Below are 14,875 nucleotides of genomic sequence, written 5' to 3'. Positions count from 1 at the left end.
CGTTCCAGTCTTAAAACACAGGTTGAGGAGTAATGGCAGTGAAGAAACAGAGATAACTGGTACAGTACGTGATCCTGAGAAGATGACAGAAACAAGCCCAACTGGATTCACTTCAGACATCCATGTGAGTGCTGTTCCTCGGGGCAATTACATTGAACAGCCAATATTTTCAGTCTTTGCTATTGCTTAAAACAATTTTGAAACATTTTTCTGGTAAAGATGTGTATCTTCCATATGATGACAAGGTTATCTGTTTGTGTTGAGTCCTAATATTTTATGTTTTATAAAATACAGTTAGCAATATATATGTATAGAGCAATATTATATATTTACCTATAATATTTACATATATTTATAGCAAAGTGGCTATGAAAAAAATACCTGGCTTTAAATCCCAACACTACCAATTTGTGCATATGAGTCTTTTAATAAGTTATTTAGCCCTTCCTTTTAACTCTATACACAATTCTCAGGGATGTTTTGAGAATTTATATTTGGACATGTGGCTAGAATCAATGTGCACATATGGAATGTTAAATAAATGTTTACTCTTATTATAGTTAATAAATAGACCATAATTCTCTTCATATTTTTGGTAAAGAGATTTCTCTGAAGTTATTTTACTATAATCTTTGTAAATAATACCTTTAAACATAAGTATATTTTTTAAAACAGCAAATCAAATTTATTAGAAGTAAAATTAATATCATAGTGTCAGCAAAATTTTAACATGATAATGTCAGCATGGTGAGTAGTAACTATTGACTTCTAATTCTTACAGATTTGTATAGAATCACTTTGGAATCACTTCTAAATTATTATACAAATTTAAGAGAAAATATTTACGTGATATTTAGTCTTCCTACATAATACCTGGCCTGTCTCTCCACTTTCAAGCCTTCTTTTAATATTGCTCTATTGACATTTTATAGATTACTGCATATTGTTATTCACACATATTTCACAAGTTTTGCTGCAATTCATTATGAATAAAATCATTGTTCCAACATATATTTCTAACATGGCATTGCTGATGTATCAGGTTGTTTCCTCCCAAAGCAAGTACTGAAGCAAGGAATCATGCACAAGTAATTTATTAAGGGAGAGTTCCCAGGGAAAACCAGGGAAGAAAGACTCCAAGCCAAACAAAGTCACAATCTTAGACTAAGCCATGCAAATAGTAGCGTCTAACCAATCTCACAAAGAACTGTGAAATGTAAGCTAAGACTCATGGAAAAGAAGCTAGGCCTTTCATACCTTCATATGTCAGTCAGTGGTAAGTGGATAGATCCAGGAAATATACATTTCCTGACACTCTCTCTGTTTATTAAGACAACATAAGCACCAGTAACCTAAGGACAGTTATAAAAAAAACAAACGTCACAAATTCAGGTGATTAGAGGCTAACGCACTCTAAAGCCTTGGCATAAAAGAATAATTTTAAAAATAAAATAAGATGTAAAAATAAAGATTTGAGGGGCTCTTGGCAGAGTACCAATATTATTCACTTTATTCTTAGCTTTGCACTTCTCAAATCTACTCCTATCATACATTGAGCCCACTTCATCCTGGAGCACATCATTTCAAAATGGTGACTGTTTACAATTTCTAAAGAAAAAAGCCTAGAAAAAAAATCCAGATCTGAATTTCACCAAGAAGATTAAATTCAAATTACCACCTGATAAAGTTTAAAACAATGCAATTCTTTTTAAAGACTCACCACTTCTAATAAACGAGAGAGAGAGAGAGAGAGAGAGAGAGAGATATCAATGGGGACATGATTTCTATTACTATCCTGAATCTTTGAGGTCTTTCATGGTGACAAATACTTCTACAATTGCCCCAAAGAAATGCCATGTTCGATAGGTTCAATATTCTACCCATAAGAGCTGGCAGGAATGAAAAGTTTCAGTGATTTCCACTTATCCTTCCTACCATAATAACCTTCACTTCAATGCAGGGATTCTTCCAGAGGATATATATGTCCATTCCTTTTAATATCCAGGAAGTAAAGAAATAACCACAGCTGAGTCCGAAAACATATTGGAGATTGGGTGTTTCAAATTTAATATATAACATATAACTCCATTATCTATTATAAACCCCACATTGGCATTTTGAATCCCTAGGAATTTGTGTCAGTTGCCCAAAAGTTAGATATTTTTCTTTCCCCAATGCAGAATTATCCACTAGCTGCCTTAACATCTCTTTTGAAAAGTATGGGGCACCTGGTATTGCAGGGAACCTAATATTCTTCATCAATTGGTAGGCTCTAGGTCTGTGAACTGACTAGGTTAAGAATTAGGGGAGAAGATATGAGTTCCCATTGTGGTAACTCAAATCATTAATTTGTCCCTCAACTTGGAATTTTGTTGTTGTTGTTATATGGGTAAAATAATGTTTTAGTAAACTACATATTTACTTCAATTTTAGGAACATAAGATTGATTATTCCTGGTAAAGATCTCTGTGGGTCAAAACTTTAACCTCTAATATCCATTACAGTCAATATGCCTACTTAGTCTCTGTCAAGTAAATGTTGCATTATCTTCAAGGAAAGTCCAAATCAATCATGGCTTCTTCCAACATTGCATCTAGCCTTTAAAGGACAACCCCAGGTTTCAAGGAGGAGGGCCTTTCCTCCAGTTACATAATATTTCAATGACTTAGCGAAGGAAAAGCCCTTTGGGCCGTCTCAGAAAAAGCAATGTGCAAAGGTGTCATGCATGAAAAATCCATTCCAACTTGCCAATTTTCCTAAGCCTTTGGATTCTTTTCTCTGAATTATACCAACAATGTTCTTGCATCTCAATCTCATTAAGTTTCCTTCCACTTGGGGCTGCAGCCCAGTGGCAGAGTACTTGCCTAGCACTTGTGAAACACTGGGTTTGATCCTTAGCACCACATAGAAATAAACAAACAAAATAAAGGCATGCAGTCCATATACAACTACAAAAATAAATAAATGGATAGGTAGATCGATAAATAAATAAATGAATAAATAGATGTTTCCTCCCACTGAATCTAAGCTTTATCCAAACAACCAGGAAAATGCCAGAGCTCCTTTCACCTGCCAAACAAATACATTAAATTCAAATTGTCTGGTAGGAGGACCCATGATGATAAAATTAGTTTCATCCATTCATACACATTTTGAAGTTTTGGATTACAAGCTATTTTCTTCCTTCTCACTTTGTACATATTTTCTTGGAGCATGCTGAGAACTGGCATTAGTTATTAGATGCTTGGGATGAATTTTGAGAAGAGGCATCTTCTTCTAAGACAATTCCACCAGGAAGGTGCTTAAAGAATTTTTCATTAGAAATGGCTGATCTCCTCAAAGACAGGAAGAAGGGCTGATTACACAAGCAAAGAATGTTCATAGTCACTCTGTTGTTCAATATTCATAGCTTCATATAAGTCTTCCCAAATATATCTATTCTACTCCTTCCCAATCACTCTTAACTTTTGCAAGAGAAATTTGAGGAGGCTGTGAATTCACCCTCTGTCATCAATACAATTAAATTTTGTTTCTGCTTTTTCAGAGATATCATCATAGAAGTTGAATAAACAAAGAGATAATGTTAGATTTACTCTAAAATTCACCAGATTCTTCTAATGTTATTTGACTGAGAATCCCATCCCTTGAAAGTTTAAAGACTTTCAAGAGACATTTTCTTTCTGAAGTGCTTCAGTGAACTGAGGAGCAACCATCTTATTCCATAGTGTATTTTGTCAACACTGTAGCCATGAGAGTTAAACAGAGTAGTCCCTCAGTTGTCCAAATGCTTTTTCACTGGGCACTTGAAAAACTGGTAAGTTTGCGAATCACATGCTATTTCAAACCATACCTTGATGAATATGGATCCCATTTCCTTCTAGCAGGATCCCAGCACTACATTCAAGGTTAATTTCAAGAAAAAAATCTGAACTAATCCCCAAAGACAATATAACTGTTCAAAAATACAGACACATACCAGTACAAAATATTTGCAATGCATTTAACTATAAATGATTAAATATAGAGTAGAAAAAAAGATTTTCTATAATTTATAAGAGAAAGATCAACTATGAAAAAGACAATAAGCAAAGGCATATTTACTGTAATTGCATACAGGGAAGTGTCCAAAAAATATAATAACCCCATTTACATAAGCACTTAATTTTTAAGTAGTGATTCTTTTGATTTCTATCTTTTATCTTAAAATGTAATTTGTTGATATTAATATATTAATAATACTTCTTTGGGTTAGTATATTCTCAGGACCTTTTTTGCCATCTTTCTGTATCTAAATTGTTGAGTCTAAATTGTGTATAGCAGACTTTTTTTTAATGTAATCTGAGAATCAACTTTTGCAGGTGATTATGTTCCATTTCTATTTATTTTAATTATTGACTTATTTGGAACATTTTTTACCTTGTTATTTTGTACTTACTATTTGTCCTGACTTTGTGGCTTCTCTTTTCCTTTGATGCCCACGTTGATAGCAAAATGTTTCTCTTCTTATTTCATTTCTGTCTCATATTCTCTCAGATTTGTAGACCTTATTTGTGTTTTTTCTAATAATTATTCTGAAATTTTAAAAATTGAAATGAAAAAGTAAAATTTTCTTTTACTTTCCTTTCCAGCAACAACAGAGATTGTACAACATTTAATCAATTCTGTCCTATATCTCATGCCACTGTTGTGAAAGATTTTATAACTAATTTGTTTATTTACTCCAAAATGTAGCCATTATAGTTTTATGTGTTCAATATAAATATGTGCACTATACTTATTTTTATTTATTTATACGTATAGCAAGCAACGTTATTTTTTCCTCCCTTCAATACTGCATCTCATATTCTCTGATAATTTTTATTTTTTCTGAAGTATTATTTTTTCTAAGCTCCTTGAATGCAGTTGGTAATAAACTCTTTGTTGTTGTTGTTGTTGTTATTCACCCTCACTCTTCGAATAGGGCAAAAAATGTCAGATTATTTTTTTCTCAGCACTTTGAAAGTATCTCTCCACTCTCTTCACGCTTCTATTGTTAAGATATTCACTATCAGCTTTATTCATATGTACTTTCATTTTTCTGTGGCTTTTTAAAGACTTCTTTATCTTTGGTACTCTGTTAGGAAACTATGATGCATTTAGTTATTGATTTCATCTTCATTTTATCTGCTCAAGATCCATTTATCCTTGAAGACAAGGATTCACACCTTTCATCAATTACGGAAAATCTTAGGTTTTATCTGTTTAAATAGTTCCTCTTGTCTCCATTCTCCTCTTTTGAAAGTCCTGTTAAGCATGTATTTGATTTTATTTTTCATTATAAGTTCCTTTAATTCCTTGTATCATATAAGCTTATCTCTCATATTTTCTGCATTCAGTTCTCATTCACTGTGGCTAACTTCTTAGTGCATTTCAATTTTGACAGTGAATTTATATTTAGAGGACTTTGTGGACTTTTCACATGACCTGGGAGAAGGGCATATTCATCTGCACAGGATTTACATTGTCCTTCCCACATAATCTGGCAGCTCAAGTCATGCTGTTGACTTGATCCTTCCTTTCTGTTTCATTTTACTTGACTTTTGCTGTGCATGCTACAATTTACTTGTGTATCAACTTAAGTTCACCTCCCAGCTTGTACTTCCCCAACTCTCATGAGTAGTGTAAATTTGAACTCCAAGCCAATATGGTCACACATTCTCAGTGGAAACATTTTTGTTTGTTTATCTACCGGAAGTCCAAGCCAAAACAAATATGTATATCTTCTACTTTTATTCACAAGAAGTTTTTTTTCTGTGTCATTTGTTTTGTTTTACTTTTTTTCTCCGTTTCTCTTTCACTAATATTTAGCCCTTTTGATTTTCAAATTTCTTCAGGAGCTTCATTTCCAACCTAGCCCCATCTCCTTGACTGAGCCAAAGCCTGGTCTCCTGGGAAAGCTTCCTCTTTTTCTGAAACAATTCTTCAGAGGAATCTTGAATTTTTGTTCTATTTCTCAATCAGCTTTCTAATGCTTTGCTTTTTACCCTGAAGAATTCCCTTACCATTATAGTGAACACATTAAAAAAATGATTTATTATATTTTGTCCTCATGGAAATGTACTTGTGCTGTGGCTCTTCAGGGCATGTACTCCACATTATTGTCAGAAATAGAAACTGTGAAAATTTGAACTTCATTTCTGGTTCGAGAGTTCCTTAGAGAGTTATCTTTGATTTTCAAAAAGTTGTTAGTTCTATTATTTAAGTTTGAGTTTTGTTTTAAAATTTACCTGAAATTTCCCCATTTGGGGAATTTATTGGGGTTTCTTTTGTGGCTTATTCATCATGTCGGTAGTAAATGTTTTACAGAAAATGAAAAGCATAAAATATTACTAGAGGAAATAATGTATATTTTCATCTTTGTAAATAAAAGTATTAAATAGGATATTCTAGATCCTCATTCATTTTTATATCTAATTATTTATCAGAAATTGAATGTGGTTACCAATTACATGTCTGAACCTATAGTTTTTACTTCCTCCCTCTTTTCTCTGGCAGTTTCTGCTCTGCATCTCTTAGGGTTGCTTTACTTGCTCCTTAGAGTTTGGATCTGCATATTTTGATTGTGCCCAGATACTTTGTCTTTCCTTTGTCTTTCTAAAATTCTAATTTGTTATATATGACAGCAGCATGCATTACAATTCATATTACACATAAAAAGCACAATTTTCATATCTTTGGTTGCATATAAAGTATTTCACACCAATTTGTGTCTTCATACATGTACTTAGGGTAACGATATCCATCTTATTCCACCATCTTTTTTACCCCCATGATCCTTCCCTTCCCTTCCCACCCCTTTGTCCTATCTAGAGTTCATCTAATCAGCCTCCTTATATCAGAGAAAACATTCAGAATTTGGTTTTTGGGATTGGCTAACTTCACTTAGCATTATTTTCTCCAACTGCATCCATCTACCAGCAAATGCCATGATTTTATTCTCTTTTAATGTTGAATAATATTCCATTGTGTATATATACCACATTTTCATTATCCATTCATCTACTGAAGGGCATCTAGGTTGGTTCCACAGTTTAGCTATTGTGAATTGTGTTACCATAGACATGAATGTGGCTGTGTTCCTGTAGTAAGCTGTTTTTTAAAGTCTTTTGCGTATAGACGGAGGAGTGGGAGGGCCAGGTCAAATGGTGGTTCCATTCCCAGTTTTCCAAGAATTCTCCATACTGCTTTCCATATTGGCTGCATCAATTTGCAGTCCCACCACATCCTCACCAACACATATTATTGTTTGTGTTCTTAATAGCTGCCACTCGGACTGGAGTAAGATGAAATCTTAGGGTAGTTTTGATTTGCATTTGAAGATCTCTAATTGCTAGAGATCTTCAACATTTTTTTTATATATTTGTTGATTGATTGAATATCATCTTCTGAGAGGTGTCTGTTCAGTTCCTTGGCCCATTTATTGATTGGGTTATTTGTTTTTTAGTGTTAAGCTTTTTGAGTTCTTTATATACCCTAGAGATTAGTGCTCTATCTGATGTGCAAGTGGTACAAATTTGCTCCCAAGATGTAGGCTCTCTATTCACCTCTCTGATTGTTTCTTTTGCCAAGAAGAAGCTTTTTAGTGTGAATATCTCCCATTTATTGATTCTTTTTTTCTTCTTTTTTCTTTATTTCTTACATACATGACAATAGCAGAGTGCATTACATTCATAATTATCCATTCACAGCACAATTTTTTGTAACTCTGTATATAAAGTATGTTCACACCAAATTATGCCATTATACATGAGTTCTCTTATTTTTTTGCATACAATTCTTAATACACCTTTATACAACTATTTATCATATCTCTGTTTGTATATAAGATATGTTGACATCAAATTCACATCTTTATACATGTATTTTGTATTATGATGACCCTCTCCTTTCACCATCCTAGCTATTCCCCTTCTTCTCTTGATTTTAATTCTTGCAGCAAAAGACTCTTACTAAGGAAGTTGAGGCCTACTTTTTCTTCTAATAGGTATAGTGTCTCTGGTTTAATTCCTAAGTCTTTGATCCACTTTGAGTTGAATTTTGTGCATGGTGAGAGATAAGGGTTTAATTTCATTTTGTTGCATATGGATTTCCAGTTTTCCCAGCACCATTTGTTGAAGAGGCTCTTTTCTCCAATGTGTGTGTTTTGGCACCTTTGTCCAATATAAGATAACTATAATTATGTGGAATAGTCTCTGTGTCCTCTATTCTGTACTATTGGCCTACCAGTCTATTGTGGTGCCAGTACCATCCTGATTTTGTTAACATTGCTCTGTAGTATAGTTTAAGGTGTGACATAGTGATGCCACCTGCTTCACTCTTTTTACTAAGGATTGCTGTAGCTATTTGGGTCTCTTATTTTTCCAGATGAATTTCATGACTGCTTTTACTATTTCTATGAGGAATATCATTGGAATTTTGATTTGTTTGGAATTGTATGTCAGTGGATATTATTAGTGCTACCCTTTTATTTAGTAGTTGTTTGCCAAATGTATCTTCATCCATCCAGTTATTGTTTACTTTTTGCTATTTTTTTTTTGCATAGAGTGGATATTTATATATTTTGGAGTGGTCTAATTTTAATCATTATGTTTTCACAATGAGTTCAAGTTTTGTTTCTTTTATTGTTGCACAGGAAATATTTAAGGATATAAACATCCCTGTATTTGTGCTATTTCTTTTGGATTTTCTGTTTACTTTTAATTGTGTGTGTTTCCTTAATGGGTATTTTGCTTGCTCAAGTTCTATAGTTATTTAGAAGTCAATCTCTTTTATACTTCTACTCATTATTTAAAAAGATTTTAAGATTTTAACTCATTATTTAAGATTTTAAAATTATGCTGCATTGTGTACCTCTACAATGTTCTACATCAGTACAGAAGGGTCATCTATTGATTTCCCTCATGAAAGATGAAAAATGAGCATGATCTACTTTGTCTACCTACCAACTCCACCCCAGTCGTTGGTTTTAATAAAGGATAATATGGATTCGTATGTCCAATATGGTATTGACACATGCTATGTATCTTTCATTTAAATAATTAGTTTTTGTATTTCCATACATACTATATCTATTGATTAAATAAAACAATGTTCAAATAGTTTCAGTGCTTACTATCTCTTTTTATACCATAATTTTCTTGTTTTTATGACCTGTATTTTAACAGATCATAAACAGAGATTTTTTTCTTCCAAATTCAATGTGTGCATTATATTTTCTGAGAATTTGCACCTGAGAAAATAACTTTCTGTTTCTAAAGTATATGACCAATAGTTGGCAGGGAATAGGGTTTTTAGATGGTAACATTTTTCCTCAGAAAAACAATTCTGTTTTTTTCCCCCAGACAGTTAGTCATGCAGGAACAATTCTCACATCAACATTTAAATAATGTTGATTATTAGGACAAAAAAATAGGTCAACGATCTGATTGTCTTTGGATAAACAGTGAAGGTAGTAGAAGCTAACATATTTCAACCAGGGTCTTTCCTTTTCTTCTCCTGTGTTATCTTCTGAAAAAGAAGCAAGCCTTTACGTGATGTGGCTTATCATTTGCCTGTCTGCCCACATCAGAGAGGAGGCATGGCTCCACAGAGGCCAGCCTACATCAATTAGGAGCCGTCCTCCATGTTGTCATCTTGGCTTGATTTGGACTGCCCGTGCCAGGAGTAAATCCTGTAGCCTCTAATTCTATGAGTTGAGCCCAAAACAATATTTTAAAGAAGAGAAAAGCAATCCAGGTGGCATGCCCTCTGAAGTACACCTTGCTTCCATCATTCACTTCTGTAGGTGATGAAATCCAGAAATCCCTAGACTTTCATATTTATTTATACTTCTGAATTCCACCTTTTCTCTTCATAAGAAAAGTTGTGTGGCCCAGACTCTTGAGTATTGATTGGTACCACCAGCACAAAACAAAAACTTCTTGACAGAGAGCAGCTCACATAGATCCATGGAATAATTCCTCTCGGTGGCCCTGCTTTGAATTTTACAGAACTGCTCTTTGGTTTTCATGTGCCTTGGTGAGGGATAGTAAATAAAATCATTCTGTGAAATTCACAAATGTTTTCACTATAAGTTATTGGCACAGATTGTTTTAATTATGTTGTACAGTTGTCACCTGTAGCTTCAACATAAACCTAGGTTTTAAAATCTATCTTTTCTCTAAGCAAGGAAATTTTATAAATCCTGTTTACATAAGATGTCCTAGTTCCCCAAACAATCCTATTTTCTTATAACTCAGTATCAACTGAGCTCTGTTCTAGTACAACTATGTCTTTCCCAGCAGGTCTGTGCTCTATCTTGACCTTACCTGTCCTCTAGATCCTATGATAGACTGATGATGCCTATCTGGTACTCAAGGGACTGCCCTGACATAAATGTCTCCCATACAACACTCCTCAGCACCCTTCTCTGCAAGCACCATTTGCTCATTGATTTTGCCCCACATCAGGGCCTGTTTGGTTCCTTCTAGTGGCCAACTCCAGAGACTTTCCCAGATAGCCTGTCCTATCTCAGTGCTCTTATGTACCCTCTGTGTGCGCAGATTCCTAAATCCAGTCTCTCCCACCATCCACCAAGCTCCCAGTTAACATGGTTATGCGTCACCATGCAATTCTCAAAATGATCTGAAATCATCTGTGTCACTAAACTCTCAGGCCACCACAATATATACTTCAAAATTATCTATCAACCATTCCACAGTGTTTGAGGGGCATTTTTGAGGCTCATTCCCAGTCATATTTTCATAAAACCCAATTTGTCAAAATGAAGATGGTGCCTACTCTGCACTACACAATTTTACCTCCCTTTTGCATATAAATCACTGACTTATAATTAGACCCCATGCTTTTCATTTTCTTCCCAGTCATCTTCACAAAAAAAGCCCCGAGTGGTTATTGCTTCACCACTGAATTGCACAAGAAGAAAGACACACACAAGTATCTCCATTTGTTTTATGTACATCTAAGTAAACCGTAACAGAAAGAGAAAGTTATTATTATTATTATGAAAAGATTGAATTTTAAAATTCTAACTCAAGAAATGTTTATAAAACAAAGAAGGGATAACATTTTTTAGAAATTCTTCCTGAAGAGTTCCTTTACTTTAAAAAGTGTGGGTTGAAATAGTTTAATTTGAATCTGATAATAAAAGGCCCAAACAATCTGACCCTCTGAACAATTTTTTTTTTCCGTTTCTGTGGTAGTTATTTATCTTCTTGAATCTTTGTGGTTTGTTTGAGCTGATCTGTTATTTCTATTTATGCATGTGCAATTAGCAAGTACCTATTTCCAATTGGATCCTTTTCTACCCACTCCACATGTGCCATTTCCCTCCATTTCACATCACAACTCCAAGGAAAATCACAGTCACCATTTTGTAGATGAGAAAGTTGGGACCCCCAACAGCTCCACAATGCATCCCACTCTCAGGACTTCTACTGCAAGATTCTGGGTAGGTCAGGGGGAAACGATTCAATTATTTGGTATATAGTGTCAACCTAGAACTTCATGATGCAGTGAAAAAGTATGTGTTTTATTTTATTTAAACATGTTAACAACCAGGTGTGATCATCCATGCCTATAATTCCAAAGACTCAGGAGACAGAGACAGGAGGATTGTAATTTCGAGGCCAGCCTTGACAACTTAGTGAGAGCCTGTCTCAAAAAGTAAAAAAGGGCTTTGAATGTAGCTCAGTGGCAGAGCATTCCTGAGTTTAATCCTTATAAATAAACAAACAGTGTCCTGCACTGTTATATTTTTTTAGTAATATGCAAAATTTTTAGATCTTATTTAACAAACTGGTAAATACTATTATTATTTCCATTTTATAACTGTATAAATGAGGAAACTGAGATACAGAAAAATTACATAACATGCCCAAGATAATTCCATAAGTAGGAAAGCCAAATTTCAGACCCCGGCAGTTGAGCTCAAGTTCTTACTTGTCACTACCATGCTAAAAATTGAAGTTAGAAGTGTAACTGATGTGATTCTGCAATTTGTATATGGGGTAAAAATGGGAGTTCATAACCCACTTGAATCAAAGTGTGAAATATGATATATCAAGAACTATGTAATGTTTTGAACAACCAACAATAAAAAAAATAAATAAAAAAAAAAATAAAAAAAATTGAAGGTAGGATTATGTAGGCAAGAGTGTGCTCAGCCATCAGCAGGAATGATATTTCTTCATAATGCTTTCCACAGTCTTGAAAATTTTGAATTTTGCATGTAGCTCTGCTCATTAAGAATAAGAATGTTTTATGCACCTTGGCTCAGGTTTTTAAAAATGCAAAGGATGAAAACCATTGACTGGCAAGGGAAGTTAAAATGAATGTTCATCATGCTTTTTCCTTTGCAAAGGGTGCTTTCTAAGGAATGCATTATTCATTGAGAGAATTATAACAAAGCCGGGACATTTGAGTGAAACATATTTATAAAATTATTAAATTTGAAATACAAAATATAAGAAAGTGAATGCTATCTAGAAAAATGTAAATTACACCCATTTTAAAGCTTAAGTTCATACTTTTTTCAACATTAATAAAGAGTTGGTTATTTTTAAAAGAGGGATGTGATGTGCTATTAAAGGTGACAATGGAGACACGTCAAATTTTCTTGTTTTTTTTAATCTTTTTGTTTGTTTGTTTGTTTATATTTTTATATCTGCCTGCTTTTCCCTGGGAATTTGTTTCTTTATAAACACTTTATCAGTCAGTGTCTGCCCCTTGTGGTAGGCTGAGGAGGCAGCAGTCCTGGTCCTTATTAGTGCAGGGGACAGAATGTGTGTGATGAGGGACTCTGTACCAAACCAGTCCTGTGACTTTCTTAGGAAGGGTAGCTGGACAGTGGAGGGGCAGTAGACTAATAGATGGAGTGGAAGGTAGAGGTAGAGCTTGGGATGTCCCATGCTTCTAGGGTAGCCACAGCATCAAGGGCCCTACTCTGGTACATTCCTTGACATTTGTGACTGCAGCTGGGAAAACAGTGTTACAGTCTGATGTGAGGTGAACCCCCAAAGCTCCTGTGTGAGACAATGCAAGAAGGTTTGAAGGAGAAATGATTGGGTTATGAGAGCCTTAACCCAATCAGTGAATTAATCACCTGACGGGATTCATTGAGTGGTAACTGAAAGCAGATGGGGAGTGGCTAGAGGAGGTGGGTCATTAGGGGCATGGCTTTGGGGTATATATCTGTATCTGGCAAGTGGAGATCTCCTCTGCTTCCTGATCATCACATGAGCTACTTCCATGTGCCACACTCTACCACCATGATGTTCTGCCTCACCTTGAGCCCAGAGGAATGGAGTCTGCTGTCTATAGTCTGAGACCTCTGAAACTGTGAGCCCTCAAATTCTTCTTCTTCTATAATTATGATGATCAGGTCTTCTGGTCATAGCCTCGAAAAACTAGATCAAAACAGCAATAGCCCAGGAGTCAATCACAGCAGTGTAGGAAGCTTGCTGACTTCCTTTTGTGTCTGGGAGACCAGATCATTGCTTAAATTTCTTCAGTAGGAAGGAAAGTGAGCCCATTTGACTCATCAACAACTAGAATCCACTTTATTTTTTGTTTTGAGACAGAGTCTCAAGTTGTTGAGGGTCTAGCTAAAATTCTGAGACCCTCCAACTTGTAATACTCTTATCTCAGCCTCCTAAAAAGAAAAAGAACTGGGAATGTAGCTTATGGCAAAGCACCCTTGAGTTTGATCTCCAGTACCAAAAACAAAACAAAACAACAACAACAAAAAAACATGAATCCATCATTCTGTTAAATACATATTTGTATTTGTTAGAAAATGGCTATCCTTTGTGGAAAAATACAAATCAAAATGGTGATTTTATTTATTTTTTTAATTTTAGTTATAAGTAGCTTTTTAATTATCAACAGAGAAATAAATATCTAGTTAAAATACAGTTATGCCAACATCAAATAGAATATCTTTTTTCTTTGTCCAAAATATTGATATTCAGGCAGTATCTTTATTAAAACTTCTTGTTAGCAACCTGGATATGTTTATAAGTAGCCTGGAGAGAATAAGAGGTTAAAGAAAGTGAGGAAGAATGTAGATCAACACTGACTTTTAAGGAATCTATTTCACCTCTATTCATTATTTATAATTCAGTTTTCTGTTGAGACAATATTCTAGTAACTGTGGTGAAATACCATCGATTTCAAATAAAAAATGGGAATTAGAATAGGTGATTCTGACTGAGCGTGATGGGAAGAAGTAGGCCAGCTCACAGCATTGTGAAGCTGTGGAAGACGATATGTCAACCCAGCAGTTCAGAGTCCTGGATCCTCTCCCAGGTCTCTCACTCATCTGCTCCATGGCCTTGGGTATTTTGCTTAACCTCTGTGCTCATCAATTTCCACAGCTACACAATGGGGTTGATTACGTGTCTGTGTGAGAAAACTTTGGGACACTTTAAAGTAGAGTACAAAGGCAATAAGTAAACACAAAATTCTTTTAGGCACTGTCCCTCCCAGGAATTGTCCCACTAAGATAAGCATTCTTCACACACCCACCCCCCCCACACACACACGTGTGTATCTGGTGGGGAGAGGTGCTGGGGGTCTAGGAAACTTTCAGAGATGATGGATATGTGTATTTCCTTGATTGTGGTGATAGTGTCACAGATATATGCGTATACCCGAATTATAAAATGTGCAGCTTTTTTAATATACCATTTATATTTCAATGAAGCTAGGAGAGGAAAGTCCTGGCAAGCTCCAAGGAAATGTAGCTGAGAGGCTCACTTTTAAGATGCTTGACATCCGAAAGGAGGCTTGTTCTGGGAGATCCAGGACCCATCGTAATGAGAGAGCCAGGTCTGTA

The sequence above is a fragment of the Callospermophilus lateralis genome, chromosome 16 (genome assembly GCF_048772815.1).
Source record: "Callospermophilus lateralis isolate mCalLat2 chromosome 16, mCalLat2.hap1, whole genome shotgun sequence".
Classification (NCBI taxonomy): domain Eukaryota; kingdom Metazoa; phylum Chordata; class Mammalia; order Rodentia; family Sciuridae; genus Callospermophilus; species Callospermophilus lateralis.
Note: the sequence above shows the minus strand (reverse complement) of the source record.